The sequence below is a fragment of the Mchenga conophoros genome, linkage group LG6 (genome assembly GCF_057382185.1).
Source record: "Mchenga conophoros isolate Kocher_MC1m ecotype Shallow Benthic linkage group LG6, M_conophoros_male_GT1.1, whole genome shotgun sequence".
NCBI classification, from domain to species: domain Eukaryota; kingdom Metazoa; phylum Chordata; class Actinopteri; order Cichliformes; family Cichlidae; genus Mchenga; species Mchenga conophoros.
Window position 1 is genome coordinate 22,381,397 of NC_140531.1, and position 27,806 is coordinate 22,409,202.

The following is a 27,806-nucleotide window of genomic DNA, read 5'->3' on the forward strand; positions in this document are numbered from 1 at the left end:
TAATTATTACTCAAGGCTTGATGGCAGAGATGTTCAGTTGTTCTGGGCATGGTGATCAGTGCCACTGAGATGATAGTGGTTTCAGTATGGGATTATATAGGGGAGCATTATATTACTGTGATTTATAATATTCTGATCTCAACACTTTGCAAATCAGGATCACAAAGGGGGGGGGGGGGAGAGAGAGAGATACGGGACTTCCTATGCATAAAAAGAAGATCTTGTCAAAAACTGTATTATTAGCTCTGTAAACATACTGTTATCTAAACACTTTACAAATGGTACCCAGTGTAATACTGAAACACAATATGGGCAATTTTCCCAATCCTATAAAAATGTAATTACACTAATCTTCTTTCTTTGGTTCTTTTCTGAATAATAATGTTTCTGTACATTCCATAATAATGCAGGGAGTATGACTTGTGCTGGTTTTGCACAAAGGAAAAAAGTTGAACGAAAACAAGATGACAAATAGTCCAAGCTTCGTTCATAATTTGGACCTTCACAACAATAATGAGGTTATTCATTCTAGATTCTATTACTGCTAAACTGTGTGCAGCATCAGTCAAGTACCTGTCTTGGGCTGCAACCACTGACAATATCCATCAGTGCTTTTGCAGGAATGTTGCAGGAACGCACAAACACAGATATATTTTACTAATACTGTTAGTCCATCTAACTGTATTAGTAAAACTTCAGTGTTTTACAGGATTATGTTGTTTTTGTTGAGGTCCTGGCTCTGGGGAGGATTGTCAATGACTGATAGTGTTCCTTTCTCTGTTTTTCTATCCAGGTAGGCTTTTAATGTATTGGCAGTGTGTTTGGGATCCTTGTCACACTGAAAAATGAAGCTTTTGCCAATCAGACACTTTCCAGATAGTACTGCATGTGGATCAAAATCTGACAGCAATTTTCTATGTTAATAACTCCGTGGATTTTGACAAAATTCCCAACATCACTGGCTGAAATTCAACCACAAACCATTACAGTTTTCATTGTGTGTTACAGATGGCTATCATAAGACCTTTTGCCACTGATTTAGACCAGTCTTTATCTTCTTCTTTCCCATCGTTATGAATGGCTTTCTGAGAGCCACCCTTACACTGAGTGCATTTCTGATTAGGTTTTGGTGAACAGTAGATAGGTACATTTGCCCAAGGATCAAATGTATTTTTCAGGTCCTGTGTCAGGTTTGATTGCTGGATTTTTTTTAGATCCATGACTTTCAGATACTGTTCACCTGTTGCAGATAGTCTGCAGGCCTGCCAAGTCTTCTTTTGTCCTCCACTTGTCCAGTTGCACATTTTTTAGGACACAGTATACATCGCGCAGAGATGTGCCAACTTTTTAGTAAATAGCTCTTTGTGAATCACCTTGGTGCACAGATTAGTGCTTCATGTTTGTCAAAAGGTGTTCTCTCTGGTATTTTTTTAATAATAGATGCAAAGGAAAAATTGATAACAAATATAAATATAAATTATTAAAACAAGATCTCTGCTGTTGATTATTTTGTGTATGTGCTGTTTCCATCTTTGTGTAGACACAACACGGGTTCATCCCTTGAGTTAGCTTCCTTAACTAGCAAAAGTAACAATTCTGAAGATTTTCAGGTAAAAAGACAAGACTAAAAAAGCAGCCAATGCACAAAGAAAAACTTTCAAAGACCTTAAAAACCTTTAAAACAATTACGAGTACATCTGAGGGTATATATTAAGACTTTTGCACAGCACTGTAGTTATGGATTCTTTCACAACATTAAAAAACCATTTAGCTATCAGTGTAAAGTACCAAACACTGCACTGTATCAAAAGTGATATCATCATAGAAACAAAATGATCACCTCTAAAAGAATAACATCCTACTTTTAGCATAATTAAGACAAAATAATGAAACAAAGAATACATTAAAGTCACTCAGCTTAGAGGGCAAGAGCATAACCAATCATTGCTGCTTGTACAGGCAAGTAGGGACTAGAAACATTTGGCTGCTTATATCTTGGTGACACATTTGCTGTACATAATTATACACTCCCATCTGAAGCCAGGGAGAACGTACATGGGCAGAATTGCTCATTCCACACTCCAGTCAGAGACTGCCTTTGGACTATCTGTCTGACGGCAGCTGAACTTGCACAATAGAGTGATATGATTAGTTTGAGGAATATATCAGAAGCTTTCACTCTGAAAAGCCCCTAAGAGCAAAGTTATGTCCTGTCAAGGCGGCATTACTTCAGGGCTTCTAGCCTGCAATATAAGCGTTAATGATGTATGGCTTCACTCATGATGGATCCAGGAATAGTAAAGCTGATAAAAGACCAAGTTAAACTTTTAGGTCATCGTGTATTTGTCTAGAAACGAATTCATGATTCAATAGCATTATTTTAGGATTTAGAAACTCTGATACATCTTAACCATCAGGTCATCTGTTCAGCACCACTTGGCACAGTGGAATTAGTGCTCAATATGAAGTGCAATGATGTGTTTATTTCAATCCTGGTTGTTATAAATCAATAACTCATCATTATATTTACACATGAATGGACAGAAACACACACACAGACGCACAAACTCACACTCGTCTATAATACCAAAAACTCCCTTCACCTCAGAGATAAGGAAACACTCAGAGTTAGTGACACTAGGGCTGCACGATTAATCGTCAGAAAACCGCGATCTCGATTCATACTTATGTGCGATCTCATTTACAAATGACAACGATTTAAAAAAAAAAAAAAAAAAAAAAAAAAAAAAAAGACGACGACGATTGTACCGCATTTTGATCCGGGACGTAATCTGCATGAAAACAAGCGCTCACTCTTCCTGCTCAACAAATGACAAGGGCGGAGCCTTATACCACGTGATACAGAAGCTGTGCCGTGTGATGTTAAAATTAGCAGGGAAAAAACAACGGAGAGCACGTCAGGGATGAGGAGAAAGTGACAGGAGAAAATCCGTCCCGGTCAACCACCCAAACATCATTAACGGGAACCTTATACAGCGCTTCCCTATACCCGTCGAACTCCCGCAGGCACAAAGAAATTACGGAGGCTATCACTTATCACATGACCAAAGATATGGCTCCCATCAACACTGTGCAAAACGAGGGATTTAGGAAAATGATCAACACCCTAGACAAACGCTACACAGTGCCGTCCCGCAACTATTTTTCTATTGTTGCACTATCTGCTCTATACACGCAGTGTCGAGCAACGGTGGAGACGGAATTTCAAGCAGTACAACATTTTGCGGCAACGACAAAAAGTGAGACATTTATTGTTTTTATGTTCAGTTTCAACTGTTGCGAAGTTGATGTGCAGTTAATAAGCGCAATAAATATTTATACTGGAAAAGAAAATCGTGAGAGAATCGTGATCTCAATTCTAAGCCAAAAAATCGTGATTCTCATTTTATGCAAAATCGTGCAGCCTTAAGTGACACTCAAATAAAACCATTCATTAACACAGGAACACAATCAAAAAATAACTATCTGGTTTTTTCAAGCAGATCACCAACACGTTTTTTTGATTGTTGACAAAGATAAGAACCCCAAAAAACAACTGTAAGTTAATTAATGCAGTTATATTACAATTACATGACTACAGATAAAGTTATACAACAGCTAAGCTTAGCCAGCTCTATTGTTGCCGATTAGTCATTAGCCTAGCGTCAATGGCTTGTGTGCATGCATGCACACACAATGCAGATGACAGTTCACCATGTTACTGCAGCATTTGAAAAAGAAGAGGCCAGCTCACCCTTTGTCGTCCATCACATAGTAACATATGTCCAATGTCAGTTTGCAAGCTTACATTAAAATAACTTCTGCTCCAGTCCTGTGAATAAGGTATTACTAATTTTATTAACCCATTAACGGTGCCATATTATTATACCTACACTCCAAGCAGTCTTTAAGTTTTTGCAGAGTATGGATACGGTAATGAAACAATCCCACAGTCCTTTTTTATTTAACTGATGTTAAGAGTCAAGTGTCTCTTATATGCATACACATTCAACACATTTCTGATTTATGAGAGTTACATGTCATATACAGTCATTATAAAGCTCTTTGAATGCTCCGCTAGGGTAGAAAGAGCTATGTCAGAACCAGTCCACATACCAATAAGCAAAAATTAAGTTTATCCTAAAATGCAAGCAGCTGCTGTTCGTTTCTCTTACTAGTTATTAGAGGCCAAGTTTGTAGAGTTGCCTTCTTATCTTGCCTGCATTAAAAGTTGATCAGCCCTTTTTGAACTTGAGTGTTGATATAATGTCTTATGTAACTCTTCCATGGAAGAGAACAACATACTGAGTTATGAATCTGTGTGGTTTATCTGCTCTTCAAACCCTCATCCATTCATAAACACAGGGTTGGCCTGTCAAATACACACAGCGATCACTACTGTATCAGCCAAGCTGCTTTCCACAGGGAGAGAATCACTAAAGTCAAACCTAGGTGATGTTTTGTTCTGCAGCAGTAGCTTAAAAAATTATGTATATTTAATTATATCTGTGATAACCTCACAGCAGGCCCCGAGCTGGAATCAACTCCATTACCTTCACACAGACTTAGCTGTATTGCTTTTGCCTAACTGTCCATGCATTCATATGCTTAGCTGAATATCCCAAGAATGAGCTCTAGAGAAGCAAAAATTATACCATTTTCACTTCATATTAAATAACTTTAACTTCAATAACAGTTAAAAACTGTTACCCATGTATTACACAGGCTATTTACTCCAAGAAGCACAAACAAATAATTAATTTTAAGGACCTACATGAACGGCCAGTGGGGATAATGCTAATTAGGCGAAGAATTTGCATCAGACTTAACAAACAAACATTACTGGGAGCAAAAAGCATTGCAGGGGGTATTTCAGTGCTTTTGCATGAGGCTGAATGACATAGCGATTTGATGTCCTTAGATACTTAAGATTTTTACTGTGGCTGAGTCATTTAAATTCAATCACGGTCACTTTCACGCTGATATGGTGCACTACAAAAAGCCATTGCCATTCTCAGCCAATCAAGAAACAGGGAAAAATATTTGGAGGGTTCTGGCTCCAACCAGGAGAGATGGTGCTGACCTTAAAGCCACTCTCTAAGACTTGTAATGAATGTAAATTATGTGCTGTTTCCATCTTTAAATGCAGCGTGTGTCACATTAAACATAACCCGGTACTTGCTGCTCATCTAAAGCTGTTAGCGGGGGGAAAAGTATGTAATAAAGGTACACATCATAGAGAGGTATAGTACCTGCTGTAGCACTGTGACACCAACTCATAACTCAGCTCATTGGCTTAAAGATATTTTCCGAACATCATGACTTTAACACAAGAAAGTCTGAATGATACATTATCACTTGCAAGCACAAAATAAGAACTGTGCTCACTGAATAATCGAATGCATGCCCCAAGGAAAGAGTTAGAAACAAGTAGTTTGCAAAATGAAAAAATGAAGTGAGCCACAATAATGTCTCCCTAGTGCATCCAAATATGCTCTGACACAAAACAAAATAAATTCACTGTCTACGCAAGGCAGCCTTGCCCTTTCTGGCAGCTGGTAATTGGCCCTTGGTAAGCCCATTTATCGTGCATATTAGCAGCACTGTTTGGACTTTATGCAAGACCACACCGAGGTTCATTCCAAACAACCACAAGTTATGTCCTCCTCTCAGCCTTAACGCACAACGCTGAGACACAGTCAGCCTTTGCAAGACTATAATCCTCTATGCAACCTGTAAAGCACACCCATATAGATCTGTCTCATTAAGCTTAGAAATAGTGAGTATTTCTTTCAAGATATTTAGTAGGGTATTTAATTCTTTAAGATTACGCATCAACTCTGAGGTCATGTGTGAAATGATATACATTGTTAAAACGACAGGAGGTGCACGTGTCAGTGAACCGACTTGTCAGTTTTACTTAAGCCAATTTTAAAATTGGCTTTCGCTAAGCGCATAAAAGTATTAACCAGCATAACATTAGTAATCACATGAAAGCCTAAATATAGATGTCTAATCAGTAGATTTAGAATTAAATGATCAGAAATTATGGCATCATTGGTGGTATGTAAAAAAAAAAGAAAAATTAAAAAAAAAGGGGCATAGTCATTCTGCACAGATGATGCACCAATGTAAAATATTTATTCTTAACCAACTAAACAGGGAGACTCTCATTTGGTTTAGTGCTTCCGAATGAGGAAAGAATTAAAATCTCTGTCTGAACACTTCCTGAGGGTGAAGAGAGACACACTGAGCGCTTTGGTTCATTATGTTGTTATGTGCTGAACCACAGGGGCCCTCCACACAGATGGTGATTCTGCAACATGCTATTTTACATTATGTGGTTCTCCAGCAGCCAGATGTAAACACAATATGTCAGATCCCATTTATTTACTGGCATGTATAAAATAAAGTTCTTCTGCTTACAACAAATGTCTAGTGCGAGCTGAGCACAATATAAGAAATGAAAAATGTGAAGTATAAAAGGTCGAGGTTTTCTTAAACTGTGGTACTTTTGCGAGACCCTCATAGACATTGGTGTCCATGAGGGTTTCTTTCACGCTTTCTGTGTTTATTCACCACTTTGCATTTAAGCATTAGTTATTATTAATCTCTGGCTCGCTTCCACAGTGTGTTTTCTGTCTTGTCTCCCTTCCCTCACCCCCAACTGGTCATGCCAGCCTGGTTCTGCTAGAGGATTCTTCCTGTTAAAAGGGATTTTTTTCTTCCCACTGTTGCCAAGTGCTTGCTTATAGGAGTCATCTGACTTGACTTGAATTTAATTGAATTAAAAATGTGTCTGATTTATAGTTATTGCTAACCCACAAGAACACAACCCTGGAAACAGCCAGTAAACTAGCGATGGATCTGTGTATACCTGAGCTGTATGGATACACAGCTTTATCTGTGATACCACGAGAAGATCAACAAGGATTGAGTCATCTTCAACAAATTTCAGCTGAACATACATTTCATAAAACGCAGGCGCTCATGTAATTGTTTTGCCAGTAATAAGATGGAACTAAAAAGTGATTAGGGAAAAAAGAGAGATGAGCACAGGGGTGATAACATCAAGACCCGGACACTGAGCAAGAAAGAAACAAGCTTAGAACAAAACCAAAACAAAATTTCCTGGCCATACCCAAGTAGACACAAAAAAACCCTCAGTTTTTACCCATGCTTTTTCATCAAACTTTAACAATTTTAACTCCAAAGTAACAGAAATAATTTATCCTTTAAATATCCAAAAGGAAAAAAAAACGACTTATAATCATAGTTATGCTGCAGAAGTCCTGAGGTTTATGCCTCCTTTTACTTATAAAGAGTTGCTGTGTCTTTTGTTCCAGTTTTATTGCTGATCAATAGTTTTAAATGCCATGTGGCCACTCCTCTGCAGAGACTGACCAGTGGACTCGTCCGTCAGTAGTAAATCCCCTTGACTCTGCGTAGCCATTCAATTTTCCGCCTTCAACCTCTAAGACTCGCATCCAAAGGATGAGTGATGATTTAACCACTGAACACTACAGAAGGGCGTGTGCATGTGTGCGTGCGTAATAGCCAACTACACATGTAAGATCCTGTACACATATCCAGAGAGATTATTTTAACCTTTATCATGTTATATAGTAACTGATATACAGTGCTCAAGGTTCTTTTTTTACAAGACCATTTATAGACATGTGTAAAGAGCATAATGTGTCCAAAAGCCCAGGGGACGAAAGCAAGATGGGGCCTTCTACAACTTAGTCGCCTCGCTGTGACTGTACTAAAACGTGTGTAGCTGCTGTGACGACCTAAAGCCACATATTACACACTAGCTGACCACCAAGTGTTTGGCTGCAGGAACAATACACACTACTAATCGCTTAATCACCAGGAAGCTGAACATCCATTCATACACAAACTACAGAGTCAAACCGAATGAATAGGCAGAGAGGCGGCTTTACAGCTCTAAAATTCAGCAAGGCTGAATACCTTGTCCCCGAGGACTTTGCTTAGCTGGTGTTATACTGTGTTATTTAAAATATATTTTGAAGTTAACAAGTCCTGAAGTGCAAGGCGAGAAGGATTAGCCAGCATTAATATTGGTACCTGAATAGGTTTTCGGGTGGCAAAGAGGAAGAATGTTAGCAGGAAGTGTCACACTGCAATGGTGTCAAGCTCTGACATTCTTAACCCCAACATGTGCTCTTGCAGCTATATCCTCTAAAAGTCTCTTGGCAGCTTACTTAAACGCAAATGCTGGAGAGAAACTGTGTCATATAACAATGAATAAGAAGGGAAAAAATGTATGAATTTAAAAAATAAAAAATGGCATTGCTGTCAAATATTTTTCTACTTCCTGGTTTATTTTCTGACAAATAAAGATATCCATGCACCTAAAAACTGCCAGGTTTGAATTTGAATTCTTTCAAGTGTTTGCTCTTGATATGTGATATTTGCACCAAATCTTTATACTCCAAGAACATATTTGGTGGTTCTAACTTGCAGGCGTGAACACTCACAGAACTGAACAAATAAGTGCAGGAAAACATGATTCAGTAGAACAGCAGAGCCAATGAATTAAAAGCATTTTCTGCGATAATGATTCGCACATTTAATTCCCCAAGGTGAACCTCTAAGAACAGCATTCATTCATTCTGCTTTGAGAGCAATAGGCTTTCAGTCTCCCCATAATATTTCCTCATTAGTAACCCCTTAGCTCAAATCCCTGTTTGATCCTCCTACTCCTTCATTATCATTCTCACTGCAGATATCTTTGTATCAGTGCTGTTTCTTCACTCTGAGGAATGACAGGACAATGTGATGTGTAGCTGACAGAACAAAACTGAGTGGGGCAGTAAATGGTAGAAGCAGTTTTCAGGTGGAGCATTTGATGTGTTAACACATTTGCATTCAGGTCTAAAAGGAGTCAAAGCTTACATGTACATACTCTGAGTGTAGCGCACTGAAAATTATTAGCAAGCCTAAGAAAATGCTTGGATGAAAAGAGCTATATCAACATATTATTTCAACTAGTGTGCAAAACAGCCCATGATTAGGCCTTTGGGAACTAATCTAAGGAAAACAAAGAGTGGGAGAGAGTGGGTTTTAAATCTGTGTGCAAGGCTGGCCAATTAGAACATTTCAGCAACAGCGCATTCATTTTAACTGTCAAACTCTCAACTACCTCTATAGGAAAAAAGAAAGAAAGTTTAGTAGATTTACCTATTCTTTAGTGAAAATGTCAGTGAGTCCCCATTTGACTCGGGTTCATTTCTTTGCATGACACCCCTTGAGGCGCATAATCTTCATAACAAATGCCAAAATATGTGCCACCCAAAATGATGCTCACTTCAAAGACAAACCACATAAAAGCTTTCTTAAATCTCATTCTGAAATGGTATGGGTACGGTCACAAGGATCAGTGTCAAAGGAATCAGTGCAGCAATCCTCAGGGGAAAAAAAGGGGGCTTCGAGGAGTGTGTGAAAATAATATCACTACAGTACAACAAAGTTTGGATTTTATATCATGTTGAGATGATTAACAACAGAAGTCATCTGAATCGACAGTATCTGTGCCTTCTTCACAGCAGACTCAAACAAATAATCAGAGGATTTAGAACGACTGCATATGACTGCTCTGCAGCATGCACTAATCTAATGATGAAACTTCACAAACAGATCTTATTTTTTTCTTATTGCAAGTAATCTACATGTATTTACCCATTTTAGCAGCATAGCATGCTCATTACCCGCTATTTAAAGCCCTGTGAACATGAAGCTATTAATAGGATCCCTGTCCAAAAAAGTAAAAACCTAAACTAGGCTTAGTGTTGTCACCGCAGTTCCATATTTTATTAAGCCTGCTGATATTATAAAGGGCTGCCGCTTCAATTTTAGAAGCTGCTAAATAATTGAGTCATTTCTACAGTGTACTAAATGAATATAACATGGGCTTAAAGGATCAATACACTGAAGGTCGGGTTTGATTTTCATGTTTCTTGGGGTTACTGTATCTTATAGACTATGTAAAGTGTCAATAAACCTACAGATTGCAACGTAGTAAGTTTAATGAAAAGCAATTTTATTAAGAAAAACAGTTCAGGTGAACATGTTATCATGACAAGAATGCAAGAAGAATGAAAACTGGACACACTATGTGAACAGTGCTGTCATGAGTCACAAATTGGCCTGGCTGTATGCTTGCTACACAGAAAGTCCTACAAATCTAACTAGTGTTCCCACTGGCTCAATCAACAGACTATAGGTTTCCTCAAGGTAGAAACTAAATGCATTGGATAAATATAGTAATCAGACTCTAAGAAAACTATGATCACAGAAAAATAGATTAGCCGTCAACTTATTTAGATTTGCTACAAAAAGCTCAAAGGGCCAAAACATTTAGGACAAGAGACAGGTTAAGATTCTAATTAAGTTTATTGATAAAATAAAATAAAATAAAATAAAAGTGTAACAAAGGGACCCTGTGTGAAGGATGAGGAAAGTGAAAGGGGTAAAAAGCAAGAGAGAGGGAGCTATAGAGGCCACTTAAATATGCCCACAGGTGCCCCAAGTTTGTCATCAAGAGAGAGAACCGAGAATTTAAAGACACAGATCAGACACGCAACAACTGTGTAGATGAATTACTCTCTGTCTGCTATTTAGGGAATTATTTATTGTCCACTATAATATTTAGGTGTTTAAAGTGAAGATTACGATGATGGAAAAAGAATGTAGACCATTACCACACTGGCTCAGGCCTTTTTTACTGGCCAGATGGTGAGCACAAAATCACATACAGCTACACTAATATAGTTTGAGGGCAACATCTAATGATTCAGTTCTCTGTACAATATGTGGAAAAATAATACCTATAATTACTAGGTTCACTCCTGTGCAGGTAATAACCTATATCAACTACTAACTCCACCTTCAAGCAGTGTAACACCAACTAACGCTGAAAGAATATTTATAACAGAAAATGTAGAGGCCAAAGTTGTTCAGCAGTTATTCATGAAAATTGGCTTATTTGGTGTCTGTTTCTTACGATAATAAGACCCTTTTTTTATCAAGGTAAACCAGGTTTATAGGTCATAAGGGAAGAGGATGGCTGCCTGCAAGAAATAAAAGACAAACAAATTGTAAAAAGCATACTTTCTTATTGAGGAAATATCACCCCCAAAAAAGCAGACACCCATTTCTGCCACATCTGTGCAAACTCCACTACCAGCCAGAATCTCGGATTATTGACCCCTGTGGGCTCATTATCACAGACGCAAACAACATAGGCTGGCATATTGCCATTCTCTATTCAGTCCAGGCTCTGTACCAGACAAGCAAAATCATGTTTGTGTTGGTTCACAAAACATCTGATTTTCCAGAACTATATTGATACACCATGAGTGTATTTAGCAGCAAATTGATTCACAAATTATCAAACATAAACAAGACATACTGACCTTGGGCTTTCCGCTGTTGCACCCACATACTTCTACAGTTTTGTCACATAGAATGAATAAACACTTCTGACATGGAAAAGTATATCTATAAGTATCAGGAAAATTACAGCTTTGACACAAAAAACAGATCACATGAACTCTAGGCAGAGTGAACCAGCATCAATACTTTGTGGCTGCTGAAGCTGAATGAAATTTAGCTAAAAAAAAAAAAAAAAAGTAATTGGGGATGTTTGGTTAATCTTATGGTTAAGTGGATGTTTAAAAACCGTCAACCTTTTTTTTTTCTAAGAAAAATGCTTCACGGAGATAAGTTGTGCTTAACCATAATGTAGACAGAGATAGATTGTGAGCTGTGGAAAGTAAAACACTTTTGCAATCATGCAGTCTCATTTGCATAGATGGCCCAGACCTGCCGATTTTACTTTGGAGAAAAAGATAAGTATTTTAAGAGACAGCCTTATATAACTAGCAACAAGCTTTTCTTCAACCACCAAAGGCTCTTCTCATAAAACATGCAGAGCTGTGCTTCTCAGTAAAATTTACTCACACTCCAATGGACAACCATGAGGACAAAAATACAAAATGTGTGACTGTAGTGATTTTTTTACCTACCTATAAGTAAATGTACCTAATAACACCCTGCAATGCAGAGTTTTCAAAGAAATGTGATTTTAATAAAGACTTTCTCACACGTCAAAGTAAGAAAAGCATAAATATAGGTAATAAGATAAATAATGGCTGAATTCCCTTTAGCTGTTTCAGTTTCAGCTTCCTTGATGGCCAAACTCATATATCATAGCACTCCTTAAATTGGATCGAGCCATAATTAATCATATTGCTTAGTGAGATTTATTTAATCTACATCGCAAACAAGTTTGTGTCAAATATCAGTCATCTATATTGTTGCTGCATGTATAGCTTAATTTCTGTGACATCTATTAGATACGAAAAAGATCCCTGTCGTCCACTTATCATTTCTATCAGATATGAAAATGTATGTATTTATCACACAGACCTCTTATTTTTGAGAAATACTATTTCAAACCTCTATATGGCACTATATTTAGAATAATAAAGCCGAGATTTCTCTTGACTGGAGGGCATAGTGGTAAGAGAACAGTAAAAACAACAGTTAAACTAGAAGGGCTGTGTTTCTGAGGCAATCTCTTTTGATGTGATGCATTTTCTCTGGTAGAGTAGCAGAGAGGCAACGAGGCAACCAGCATCTGTGCAGAACTGCTGTTCAGAACCCTGGGGCAAGCCATATGCTGACATAGTAAAGTGTCAGAAGATACTGCCCAAAGACAGATGAGTGTGTTGTTTCACAAGATCCAGCAATGACCCCCAGGCAATGGCAGAAGTAATGAGAAGACATACGCTAACAGGAGGCGATCTGCATAACGACACAGCTGTCATTCTTATCATACAGGTGAAGCATTACTTACTATTACCACCTTTGTCAAGGCATCAGCTAAAAATGTGCTATGCCTTCGCACATGTGTATTTTTGTCTCACGGGCAGGTGAAGAAGTGTTTGAGTCTGACAGCCACATATGAAGGAAACACCAGTGGTTTGATTTTTCATCAGAATGCAAACACTACACTAAAACTGTTGTGAGTTCACTGCCTGGCTAGCAAATATCTTAATGTACTGACCACCTGCAGTTTTCCAAATAATAAAAGTAGCAAAGCTAACAGTGACAGTTTTAATAAAACAATTTTACTAGGTCCTTGCTTTAGATAGATTTAATTGGAAATGTTGCTCTAAAATTTCACCCCAACAGGGGAGGAAAATCCAGTTTTTAGAAAACTGCAACATCTCTGTCGAGACACAATGTCTTTGCTGAAAAATGACATTCACAGAACATAATGTGTACAGTTTTCAATGGTCCTATTTTCTACTTGAGAAATTGCCCTTGTTTATATGAAATGTACACACTTTCATATAAGGGCTCTATTCAATACACGTAAAGTCAAATATTTCAAGCCTTTATTATTATTTTGATTATGGCTTATAGCTCATAAATTACATTTAAAACTCTTCAAAGTATGTTCATTTGTACACAGCAGCATTTGGTTGGAAACCCCCGACTACAAATTACAGCGTGACATAGAAGTGATGGTCTTGTAACACTCTGACAACAGCCTTCAGCTCGTCTGTATTTTTGGGTCGGGTATTTCTCATCTTCCTCTTACAATACCTCATTGATTCTTTGTGGGGTTCAGGCAAGTTGGCAGGCCAATCAAGAACTGTAATAACATGGTCAGCAAACAATCTAGGAGTTTTGACTTTGTGAGCAGGTAACGAGTCCTGATGGTGAAGAAAATTGGCATCTCTGTAAACTCTGTCACCAGATGGAAAGTCAAAGTGCTCTTAAATCGTGTCCTAACTGTGGACTTGATAAAACACCACCAACACAGCAGCAGAAACATGGTACCCCAAGTCATCACAGACTGCAGAAACTTCACACTGGACTTCAAACACCTTGAATTATGAGCCTTTCCACTCTTCCTCCAGACCGAGTTCCACAAGAAATTCAAAAAATTACTTTCATCTGAAAAGAGGACTTTAGAGTACTAAGAAACTGACCAGTTATTTTTCTCCTTAGCCCAGATACGATGTTTCTGTCATTATCTCGACAGAAGCAGTGGCTTGATATTAGGAATGTGACAACTGAAGTCCCTTTCCTGAAGACATGTGCATGTGGTTGCTCTTCATCTCCAGACACCAGCCTCAGCGTATTCCTTGAAAAGCTTTCCTAAGTTCTTGCCAGTCATTCTACAAGCTTGTTACTTGTATATCTTTTCATGCCACACTTTTACATCAAGTCAACTTTCCATTAATGTGCTTTCTTACAGCACTCTGTGAACAACCATCCTAGGAAGGATCACCATCTGGAAAGTGCCATGTCAGTGGTCTTTGCTAAGATTGTGGTTGCATGTGCTGAACAAGACTACAAGATATCGGAAGAGTAATTGGAAGCAAAATAGTCTAATGTTTTGAGATTTTTTTTTTTTTTTTTGTACAGCATCTTCTATTAATTGCATGTCAGTGCTGAAGAGACAAATATAGTTTCTAACATGTTTTAATAATACAGTTTTTTTAGAATTAGATCCTTTATTAAGATGGCAATAATAGGATTGATCAATATTATAGATTTGAGTTGATCACAACAAGCCTTGCCCAGAATACTTGTACATGTGTCCCTGTCTATTACAGTTCAGTTAACCGGTCTCGTAAATAACAAAGATTTGGTAAATATTACACAAAGAACCTTTAACTTTAACATCTATAATACTAGTCTATTGAAAACATGTTTAGGTCATTACTATACCACACCAAATCTGAACTGTCAACAATCTTATTATTCACATGTTTCTGTCAAGCCATTGTTAAACCATACTTTGGCCTTTACAAGATGTCACTGATAATCCAGATGTCCTTTCTATCCCCCCACCAAAAGAATTTAATGATTCCTTCCTCTAACATGGCAGGAGTTCAGTGAGCAGTATGCCAAGAAGCAGGGGATCCAGACTGGCTTTTGAACATCACTTACAGTGTTCAAAGCCTCTTCGAAATACTTAAGTCCAAGCTTTCACAAATGATGCAAAAGTGTTGCGCTAGAGCTATTTTAGCAGCAATACTCAGACGAGTAATATCACATGACTATGGCTTGTGTGTAATCTGACAGATGTGTATTTCTCAGGTAATTAAAGTGGATGTCTTCCAATAGCAAATACTTAGAAGACTACATCAAACTTGTTTCTAGGATAATACAAAAAAGTCACCTCTTAAAGTGATTTTCTTTTTTTCCTAAACAAAATAAATAAATAAGTTTCTACCGCCAGAAAAAGTAAGGTGTTACAACTTCCTACCACACTGCTGTTAGGACTACTCTCCAAACTTAGATCAAATTACCCAACTTTGAGAGTGACTGTTCTGTGTTTTCACTCTAAAACTCTGAGGAGAAGCAAAGCATCCCTTCTTGCCTCTGAATATTGTCTGTTTGAGGTCCAGGCTTCCTCCTTTTCCGCTAGCTTAATGGATTATGACAGTGATGCAGCATGAAGCCTTAATCCCTTCGCCGTCGTCGTCTCCCCTCCCTTTATGTTAAGCCCCTTGACTAGAGAGTGTGTCTATGTGTGTCAGGTGCCAACCGTAACTTGCAGCCAAATGTTAGCTTGGATGACATACAAAAACAAAGGTGATTAAAGCATCAACTGCTGACAGCCATTAAGGCTCTTCCTTAGCCTATTACCAGGCTGTGGAGTTAATATGCCAAGGAAAAGGATCTTTCAACTTAATAACACCATAAGAACACCAAAAGCAATCAACACTTATTTGCATTTTTTTCCTGTGTAACCCAAGCATGATTACTCACCATGATTTGATCCATATTAGAGTAACAAAAATAAACTAGGGAGTCAGAGACCACTAAAGGAAGAAACCATAACCAGGAGCTGGCTAAGTAGCTCTCTGTGATCTGGCAAACTGGACAGACCGCACAGCAGAGAGGCTCTCCAATACACCACATTAAGGCAGAATGTCACATCAGTGATCATATATCCCAATAATGGAAAATCCATCTAAAAGATGGAGTTAGGGAGGCGACACCAGGTAGTAAATCCACTTTTGTCATGTACAAATGGTACTCACGTCATTATTATGTTAAGCTTAACAACAGAGGAACGCACAAAATCTACAACCCAACAACCCAAAGTTTAAACTGCTTTGTCTGAGTTTAGATCAGCTGAATATTTTTTATTAAATTTGGCATGTACATCACAATAACAAGAATCGGGCTGAACGCACTGAACTGTGCAAAAGACCTTCAAAGCTAATGCATCTAACTGAATTATAATTAAACATAAAACGAAGTACAAAACCCCTTTAGACGACAGTTTCATCTTGAATGAGGAAAAAAAACAATCTGAAGGAAGGAAAACTACACTTCTAAAGAGGTAAAAGTGTTCTTGTGGTTTTACATCCAGCTGAGGACAGAAATAAAAAATCTATATTAGAACAAAAAGGCAAAATTAGCTGAATGCAGTTTTCAGCTGGCCACCTAAAGAGTAATAACAAAACGTTACATATAATGTTACATTTTGATCATTACCAAAGCAAGCCAAACATCTCCATGAATATACTACTGTAGATGACTGAAAGCAATACAAACTTAAAAAATACAGTCCAAATATGTCCATCTCTTTTTTGTTCAAAAATTAGATACCTTGATGTCCTGTCAGTGGTTTATGAACTCATAACAAACAAAAAAAGCATTACTTACTTATGTAAGTGAGTAAAAATTGAGTACAATGTGTTGTGTGTTTGTGACAAAGAGAAGAACAGTATTTTCTCTGATGATATATTATTTGACAGACAACAACTTGTAACCTCAGTATTTGAGTTGGAGAGTTTTAATCTCATTAGTGGTTCCTGCTGCAAAACAATTACAACCCTGGACTCAGCAAACATATATTAAAGTATAAGTCTACTTTCTCTGCAATACAAGAAGCAAGATATACTGCACAGCAAGGACACTCTCACTGACAGGGAGTCAATACTACTCTTTATAGCCCCCAAAATTTACTGCCTAGCACAGAAGATCTCCTACAAACCGCTGAATTTATTTTTTACTTATTCACCTCATCAAATGAGAAAAACATTATTATGCAAGAGCAGTTATGAATAGTATCAGCCATTTTAAATACACTTTTTTAATGCACCAACTAACGTCATTCCAGACGTCTTATGCTCCATTCAGTTCTGATCAGTATGAGTGACTTCATAATGAAGACGAAGAACAGGAAATGTACTTTCCTTTCATGAACATGGGCTCCCTTACAGTTAAAAGCAAGCAGAGACACACAAATAATTTCTAATCTTTTTATGACCAACGAACGAATGAATGCTTTATTGGCCATATGCAGGTTGCCCCACAGAGGAATAGGACCCCCCCCCCGACTTACACACACAACAACAAAGACATCACATGGGAATACAGTCGGAGATCGGCAGCGTTGGGAGAATAACACTGAAAAAATTACACAACAATGGGAAAAGTACAAGAGGAAAAAAAGAGACCTCTTCACACGCTGGGCAACCTATGGGAGGACAGCATGAGAACAGGAAACAAAAAAACTCCTCTGCACAGAGAGCACATTAATGTCCACATCACAACATCAGAGCACATGACAAGCCACAGGGGATGGATAGGGTGGTGGGGGGGCAATCCGAAGGAACACAGCAGTCGTCCTGCACCATGCTATCATTTCAGCGCGGCACACAGACCTGCTGTCCTCCCCCGCAGGAACAAGCATCGAAGGCGTTTGGAAGGGAGGGGGATGAGTGCGTGCTTATCAGTGTAAGTGTATGTGTGTGCATGTCCAGAGTTCAGCTGAGACAGTGTCCTTCGGCCTATCAGGCTAAGTAAACAGTCCTCCAGCCGATCCAGGTGTCCTTCATGGGATGGGAAGAATAGTCATCACACAGTCGTTATCAGGGAGTTGTTTTGGTAGGCACCAGCCTTGGGCCTGAGCAGCTGGCGCCATGGTGTCCAAATGTAGAATATTGTTGATTGTAAATGTATCTGCATAATCAATGGCTATTAGTCCTTCGTTCCTCAAGAATCAACAACTATGTCTTGACTGAAGACATTACTACATCTGGGGTTCTCATTGATATGTACAGAGGAAGAGGGCTAACAGCACTTCAGGAAAATATTCACAGTCCGGCTGTGAATAAAGCAAAGTAAAGTTACAGTTTAAAAATTCACAGTTTCTATCATTTTCTCTGGGTATATTAAAGCCTTTCCACTTTACACAGCCTATTTACTATTCTGGCTGGTTTCTCTTCTTGACTCCCATATTCCCCTTCCAGGATGCTTAAAGTTTGCATTGCAGTAGATGAAAATACCCTAACTTCTTGTACCTGCTTCTCAAGGCCAATTTTGCATATTTCTTTTTTTTTTAAAGAAAAAAAAAAAACAATGCCATCGCTTGCAGCATAAAAAATGTTTACTATATCAGAGGCATGCTGCTTTCATACACAGTGATAAAGTAAGCCTTTCTGTTTTATTAGTTAGGACTTGCCCAGTACTGTTGCTGAGGTGGGAGAGGCTTGGTCTTGATAAATGAGGCTGCTATCTCCAGCAATGCCAGTGTGAGCCTGTTTGTCTATCCTCCTGAGGCAACCTTTTATTCCATCACACACTGAATCATCCAAATTGACAAGAAAAACAATCACAGTGTCTGGTTTGTATCCCAAAATGTTTCACACTTCCAGTGCAATTGCAGAAAAGATGAACTACCATAGTTAGCAATTGTGCTTATTCCCCTGGTTGTGTGGAGAATGGATTTTGCCAGAGTATGATCTTTTTACTGTTGCTGCACACAAGATGAATAAATGATGAATAATGTGAACTGTAATATCGATCATTTCAAAAAGGTAAATGGACTTGTTTTTATATATATAGCGCTTTTCTACTCTACCTGAGCACTCAAAGCACTTTATAAATCTTGCCTCATTCACCTATTCACACCCACTGATACAAGCTCTTTTTTCTATGATTTTTCTAAGTAAGTCAAAGGAAAATGTCAGAAAACCTGAAAACAGTCATCAACTGACTTCATATGTTGGCTAAATTAATAACTATCATCTTACTAAATTCACACAATCAGAATGAAGCTTTTTAGATTAACCTAGGTTGTCACTGAAGCAAAAACAGCTAAATATAAATCAGCAAAAACAAATGACTATGTCAGAAGACACATCATTTAAGATTTAATAATGATCACTTCATGTTAAAACTCTAAGCTCATCAGCTTTCTGTCCTAGTAACAGTAAGCAATTACCTAGCTGTCATTTAGATGACCATGCATAAGAGAAGCATAGGATGTGACTGACAGATGTTGGAAAAATAATAATACACAAAACGCAACACTAAATTGAAACCAGCAATTCAAATTTTCAATACTTCCTACCTGCAGACAACTTACTGTAACCTCAGGCTGACTTGAAATTACACAGTCATTTGGAAAGTTCAGATATTTGATGCCAGAAAACTAGAGAGACTCTGCCAGTTCAAAATGCACGTCTGGGTTTTCTTCCAGGTAAACAGCGATGGTGGTACATTATTAATTTTAATGTAATCCTTTTAAAACAAATAAAGCCAAAACCCATAAAGTTTATAGGCAGAGAAAAGCACAAGGATGGTAAAGTTTGATGGTCAGCAATAACTCAGGCTTAAAAAGACTGAACTCATGCTGCATATACAGTTATCGTCTCCCTTTCATTGCATGAAACATAAGAAACAATACAAAAACATTATTAATGCTAATCATATTATTCTATTTGGAATTTACCTTTTCTTCTGTTTTTAGTTTGGAGTTTTTGGTGCAGGAAAGGCACAAAGTCAGCCGTGTCAGGAAAAAGAAAACAATGATGCCCAGCACCAATGTGACTGCAGGATGTTCAGGATTTGCAGATGAATAGGCTACAGATTAATTTTTACTCAATACGTGGCACTTCATGTCATCTTCAAGGTTATTTTAGTGGATTAGAAAATGGAGGCATGGTTGCACTGATCCTATTCAATACTTTTACTACCCTGTCAAAGGCTTTTTTTGGTTTGACATTGATGTGAACATCAGAGCCCTGAAGAAACTCATTTTACTGCAGAGTAGTTCTCTGCATTTTTTTAAGAAGCAAAAAAACACCCTATAGGTGATTTTGCTTTCAAGGGCTACAGGACTTTGTTCACTTCACTCATGCATGAAAAAACAGACATGTATGTTAATTCATTATAGTACTCCTTTTATGTTCATTATATCACTTTATATCATAAGATGGCAAAACAAATGAGTAATAAAAATATATACATACTCATCTCCTTTACAAGCTAAATATTTATTATTTAGAACAAAGTAATCAATTAAAAGCACAATTGGCATCACTTTTAGGTGAACATTTATTTACAAATATGCAAGAAAATTTCCATGACCCATGATAATCTTAGTACACTAAGTAGTTTATATAGTAAGTCCCTTCCATACTGAAAAAGGCTTCTTGGAGGAGTTAGGTAACAGACATATATACACTTTGGTCATTAAACTAAGATGTTACCAAGCATCATATCTGCCAATATTAGTTATTTGCCAATGTATCAGTATCTGTATTTATAACATCTGATAAATAATAATTTACAAAATGAAAAAACAAACAAACAAACAAAAGCCCACAGACACAGCACACTTTCATTACGTTTTAACTGATGATGTTGCATAGTCTACATCTTCCCTTTTGGCAACATGTGTTTGGAATGGCACATGCACAACAACCCGCTGATTCCAGCAGACTTGGACAGAGTCGAAGTGAGTAATCCATCCAAGTTCTTGCAATAATAAAACAATATTCAAATTTGTTACGTTTCGGTGTTGTCAGTTTTTTGGTTTTTTGCGTGACTGTCATGTATTTCCTGCTTTACTTTGAAAGTCTGTGTTATCTTAGTGTGTTCAGTTTACGTTTCCTTGTCTCGTCAGGTCTAATTTGCCCCAGCTGTGTTTCCCTCCTGTGGTCCATTCCCTGATTGCTCCTTCTATGTATTTAAGCCTTGTGTTTCAGTATGTCATGGTCGCGATCTCCCCCCGTGTTGTAAATAAATAGTTTGTTGTAAATAGCTGTAAATGGGTTTTGTCAATACTTTCGTTTTGAGACACTTCCGTTTTGGGAATTTGGTGGAGAGCTTTAGTGGGGTTTTTTGTCGTGTGTTTTTTCCTTATTTTTATTTTCCTGCGTTGCACGCCGGTTGCCTAGGCCGGGGTGTAACAAATTACACTGTCATATTATCTTAATAAGGAATCATAAATAACTACGTATAACAACTGTTATGTTTATGTTTCATATGTGCAAACAGATGACACATATCTAAATCACCAAATATCCGTAACAGTCTTAAAAATCCTATACTGGTCAGGCCCTAACAGCAAACAAGACAACAAGCTTCACCTCGAGTCATCGGACCAAATTAAAAAAAAATCCTATGTTTGTTTGATTTCAGCAGAACATTGTTGAAACACCGTCTGTACTTTAATACCAATGATCTGTCTTATTTCAAATAGACTCTTTCTTTCATCACTTTTCATATGTATCATGCAGAGATTTTCAAAGCTGATGTAATGAAAACTTTCAACTGTTCACTTATTTTTATGAAGATTTCTGTTTTTCCCCTGGCCACTAAAAGAGGGAACAAATAGTTGGAAAACAGTAAATAAAACGTTATGTGACTTTAGTGTAAAGCCTCATAAGAGGAAGAGGAAGGCATCCTTCGAGACCTGGTCCCACTTTTAAGTCAGACAGAAGGATTTTAAAATGGTTTGACAGAAAAGCTCAAAGTTCAGATAAACCTAGACAATATAGTAATCTTTTGCTTACAATAGCAAACAGTAAAGGTTGGACATAGGAGCAGAAAGGGCTATGTAGTGCGGTTGTAACAGATAAAGCTGGCAAAAGTATAAAATCAATACTTGAAACATTCTCTGGAGAACCAAACAGTAAACAAACTGAGCCCCAGCCTGTGAGGAAATTTTAACCTTCACAGATCCAATATCCACAACTGCCAGTGGGTCGGCCCTGCAATAAGGCAACTTTATTAGGCCATCTTGGGGGAAAGAAAGTATGCCTGCTGGAACAGACTCAGTGGGATTCTGTATTTTTAGGATTTGTAATTTTAGGATTTCTGTGAATAAGCCTCTTGAAAATTCATTGTTGATTTCTGAAAAAACTCACTGAAACATGTGAAAATGCATTGTATAGTTCTGCCTGCAAAATATAATATCCTTCACCAACAAACAAAGAAATCTTACACAACAACCAAATAGAATTTGAGAAAGAGAAAGTAGTAGTCTTAACAAATGTTGACACGAAACACACAAAAAAAACAACAACATAGTGGTTCGCAGGAGGAGCAAATGAAATACAGCCCCAGCAAAAGCTGACGAAAGGAATGAGATTCAAAGAAAAGATCTAAGCTATCATAACATTGCAGAGACCATTCATTAGAGGAAAGGGGCTTGGTTAAAAGTACAAAGCACAGTGCAGTAGGGCTGGACAATTAATCATCAGAAAATCGCGATCTCAATTCATACTTATGTGCGATCTCATTTCGAAATGACAACAACTAAAAAAAACCAACAAAAAAAAACAAAACAAAAAAAAGATGACGATTGTACCGCATTTTGATCCGGGACATAAGCTGCATGAAAACAAGCGCTCACTCTTCCTGCTCAATAAATGACAAGGGCGGAGCTTTATACCACGTGATACAGAAGTCAGCTGGCAGGGAAAAAAGCACGTGAGAGATGATAAAGGCCAAGAGTGACAGGAGAAAATCCATCCCGGTCAACCACCCAAACATCATTAACGGGAACCTTATACAGCGCTTCCCCATACCCATCGAACTCCCGCAGGCACAAAGAAATTACAGAGGCTATCACTTATCACATGACCAAAGATATGGCTCCCATCAACACTGTTGAAAACGAGGGATTTTGGAAAATGATCAACACCCTAGACAAACGCTACACAGTGTTGTCCCGCAACTATTTTAAAAATGTTGCACTATCTGCTCTATACACGCAGTGTCGAGCAACGGTGGAGACGGAATTACAAACAGTACAACATTTTGCGGCAACGACAAAATGTGAGACATTTATTGTTTTTGTGTTCAGTCTCAACTGTTACGAAGTTGATGTGCAGTTAATAAGTGCAATAAATATTTATATTGGAAAAGAAAATCGTGAGAGAATCGTGATCTCAATTCTAAGCAAAAAAAATTGTGATTCTCATTTTATGCAAAATCGTGCAGCCCTACAGTGCAGCCAAGCAAAGAAGCTTGGATCTTTGGTCAAGGCTGCTGGAACATTTGATGATAATGAATTTGTAATTATAATATTTATTGTTGGGCAAGACAAATGTGTTTTGGCTATGAGCCATTACCTTCCCTAAATCACAAGTGGGCTGATTGCACTGATAACCACTCAGAGTGGAAATAAATAATACAAATTCTAGAGATGCACTAAATGGCCAGGAACCAAAATCAGATGATAAGGCCTGGACCTGTGACCGGATGGTCAGCCTCCAACATGTCTGATGATGAGCCAGTCTGCTTCATGCATGAGCAAAACAGCAATGCAAATAGATCTGTGCACACTCACAGCCATATGCTAACATGTTGTTAGCATGGAACTTTTCAATGTGTGCAAAGGAACCTAATGAGAAACTTAAATAACCTTCAATGACTTAAACATGGATATTTTAATAAAGCTAACAAAGGCAAAGTGGCTAAAGCTAAAGCTCATCAGAGCCAGTTGCAAGCCAGCAGCCTCGGTATGAGCAAAAGATAAAAGCAGTTGTGAGGAAAATTATGGAGATAAGTGAAAAAGTGAAAAGGATTGATGTCATCTTATTTGGTAACTTTATAAACATACTGAATAATGATGCAGAAACCTCACATTTGCATTGTTATATAAATTCGCTTTTGTTTAAAAAGATTTAAATAAGTACAACATTTGTACTCATTTACAGTTAAATATTTGTACCAATAATAATAGACCACTTTATTTTCACTTTAAGCTATAAAGCACTTTATTGCTATAATGACTATAATGAATTACTTTTATTATGAAAATAATAATTTGTCTTCAAGAAAAGTGTTTCTGTTTATACTTCCAGGTATAGTTCTTAAATTTAAATTGGAATTGGACAAGTAAATTGCAATTGGTGTGTCTCTAACAAACTCTTATTAGTCAGTAATCTATTTGAAATGTTCAAGTGATTAAAATTTGGAGTTGAACGTGTTACTATTTTGTATTTTACAATTGGTGATCACACAAGTACAATCACCAAGGATGAAACAGCAGTTCATGCCATATTCATGTGCTTGAACCAATTCTTTAAAAAGCATTAATCACTGTAACACATACACATTTTGTTTTGCTTATTGTTCAAGGTTTGAGCCTTTAAACCATATTTAACACATGCTAGAAGTCAGACAAAACGTCTCTGATAAAACCCTCTGTACTAAGGAGGAGTGAATCCTCCTCAGCATGAAGGATTGTAGTGTTGCATACATTTTCTGGAAAAAAAGATGTGATTTCTTCAGCAGCTTGTAGCTGGAGGGGTTATGATGCTCTACCTCTTTAAAACACCCAAAAGTTCTTCTATTCCAGGAAACACACATAGCGAGGTCATGGTTTTTACTTGTTTTTTTTCCTCTTCTGTAGTGAGTCTTTTGACAGTGTTTTGGGATTGTTATGCTGAAATATTCCTGTTCTGTTGAGCTTCTGACATTGTTACCCATATTTTTGGTATAGCCATAGGAATTCAAAGTGCTATCTCCACAAAAGCTTTTGGCATTCACGCAGCCTTGTACTGCTGCATTCTCACCTCAATGCTTCACTGTCAGAACTATGCAACAATGTGGCAGTTCTGGCCAGGTTCACAGTAAGTGTGCTGGATCAAATCTTATACAGAGAGATTTATCTTCATGTCACCTGACCATAGAAAATAATTCCAATATACAACTCATTTTCTTGTTCTTTAGCAGAGGAAACTAAGGTTTTTTTGTTTGTCTGTCTGTCTGTCTGTCTGTCTGTTTGTTTGTTTGTTTGTTTGTTTGTTTGTTTGGGTGTATGTGTGTGTGTGTGTGTGTGTGGGGGGGGGGGGGGGGGTACCAAAGACCATAAAAAGTTTTTCTTTAGTTTGGCTTTTTGTTTGTTTACTTTGGTTTGTTTTTTCTGGTGCAAAATGTGTTCCCCTTGCATCATTACCTTGTTTATCTTTTCTCACTATTCCACTGTTTTCTTTCCTTTTCTTTTGTTACCTGTCTGTGTACATGTTCCTGTTCCACACTATTGTGTGTGGTATTCATTTTCTGATTTAACTTTCTGATCTATGGTTACAGTCCCTTTTCTTCAGCCAGAACACTAGCTCAACAAGTTATGGCAAATACTTAAATACTATCTTTTTTTTTTTCCTTTTCTTTCTTTAAACCAACTTGTCTGCTCTTTGGTTTACATTTGGCTCCTCTTCCTTAAACTGAACGTTAGAATTAGTGGCACTGTGACTTGTTGTTTACCTGCTAAACATAGCTACAACTATGTTTTGACTAATGTTCCCCTGGTCACTAACCTTTCCAATTTCGTACAGGTAAATATTTTCCATGTGGAGTTTCTCATATTCATTGCTTTCATAATTATTTATTGCTTATGTATCAGTGGTTGCACATGGTTTACAGTGGGGCAAAAAAGTATTTAGTCAGCCACCGATTGTGCAAGTTCCCCCACTTAAAATGATGACAGACGTCAGTAATTTGCACCAGAGGTACACTTCAACTGTGAGAGACAGAATGTGAAAAAAAAAAATCCATGAATTCACATGGTAGGATTTGTAAAGAATTTATTCGTAAATTGGGGTGGAAAATAAGTATTTGGTCACCTCAAACAAGGAAAATCTCTGGCTCTCACAGACCTGTAACGTCTTCTGTAAGAAGCTTTTCTATCCCCCACTCGTTACCTGTATGAATGGCACCTGTTTGAACTCATCATCTGTATAAAAGACACCTGTCCACAGCCTCAAACAGTCAGACTCCAAACTCCGCCATGGCCAAGACCAAAGAGCTTTCGAAGGACACCAGGAAAAGTATTGTAGACCTGCACCAGACTGGGAAGAGTGAATCTACAATAGGCAAGCAGCTTGGTGTGAAAAAATCAACTGTGGGAGCAATCATCAGAAAATGGAAGACATACAATTGGGCGATCGTGGCTCAAGAGTTGGGAGTTCGCCTTGCAATCGGAAGGTTGCCGGTTCGAGCCCCGGCTTGGACAGTCTCGGTCGTTGTGTCCTTGGGCAAGACACTTCACCCGTTGCCTACTGGTGGTGGTCAGAGGGCCCGGTGGCGCCAGTGTCCAGCAGCCTCGCCTCTGTCAGTGCGCCCCAGGGTGGCTGTGGCTACAATGTAGCTTGCCATCACCAGTGTGTGAATGTGTGCGTGAATGGGTGGATGACTGGATATGTAAAGCGCTTTGGGGTCCTTAGGGACTAGTAAAGCGCTATATAAATACAGGCCAGGCCATACAAGACCACTGATAATCTCCCTCGATCTGGTGCTCCACGCAAGATCTCATCCTGTGGGATCAAAATGATCATGAGAACGGTGAGCAAAGATCCCAGAACCACACGGCGGGACCTGGTGAATGACCTGCAGAGAGCTGGGACCAAAGTAACAAAGGTCACCATCAGTAACACACTACAACGGCAGGGAATCAAATCCCGCAGTGCCAGACGTGTTCCGCTGCTGAAGCCAGTGCATGTCCAGGCCCGTCTGAAGTTTGCCAGAGAGCACATGGATGATACAGCAGAGGATTGGGAGAATGTCATGTGGTCAGATGAAACCAAAGTAGAACTTTTTGGTATAAACTCAACTCGTCGTGTTTGGAGGAAGAAGAATACTGAGTTGCATCCCAAGAACACCATACCTACTGTGAAGCATGGGGGTGGAAACATCATGCTATGGGGCTGTTTTTCTGCCAAGGGGACAGGACGACTGATCCGTGTTAAGGACAGAATGAATGGGGCCATGTATCGTGAGATTTTGAGCCAAAACCTCCTTCCATCAGTGAGAACTTTGAAGATGAAACGAGGCTGGGTCTTCCAACATGACAATGATCCAAAACACACCGCCCGGGCAACAAAGGAGTGGCTCCGTAAGAAGCATTTGAAAGTCCTGGAGTGGCCTAGCCAGTCTCCAGACCTCAACCCCATAGAAAATCTGTGGCGGGAGTTGAAAGTCCGTGTTGCTCGGCGACAGCCCCAAAACATCACTGCTCTCGAGAAGATCTGCATGGAGGAATGGGCCAAAATACCAGCTACTGTGTGTGCAAACCTGGTAAAGACCTATAGTAAACGTTTGACCTCTGTTATTGCCAACAAAGGTTATGTTACAAAGTATTGAGTTGTATTTTTGTTATTGACCAAATACTTATTTTCCACCCTGATTTACGAATAAATTCTTTACAAATCCTACCATGTGGATTCATGGATTTTTTTTTCACATTCTGTCTCTCACAGTTGAAGTGTACCTCTGGTGCAAATTACTGACCTCTGTCATCATTTTAGGTGGGGGAACTTGCACAATCGGTGGCTGACTAAATACTTTTTTGCCCCACTGTATATTTTGTTTTTTTATCATTTCAGTATAGTTTCTACAAAGTCTTTCTTTTGCTTCTTCAACAGAGAAAACTGTTGGAAATACTACAGTTATTGAAAGGTGACACACTTTTGAATCATTTTACCTTTAACAGACTCGAC

General features: G+C 38.2%; 1 protein-coding gene across 1 annotated transcript in view; it reads right to left on the reverse strand.

Annotated features, from left to right (window-relative positions):
• ctnna2 (catenin (cadherin-associated protein), alpha 2) overlaps positions 1-27,806 on the reverse strand; it is a 336,749-nt gene that overhangs the window by 274,850 nt on the left and 34,093 nt on the right. The window lies entirely within an intron of this gene.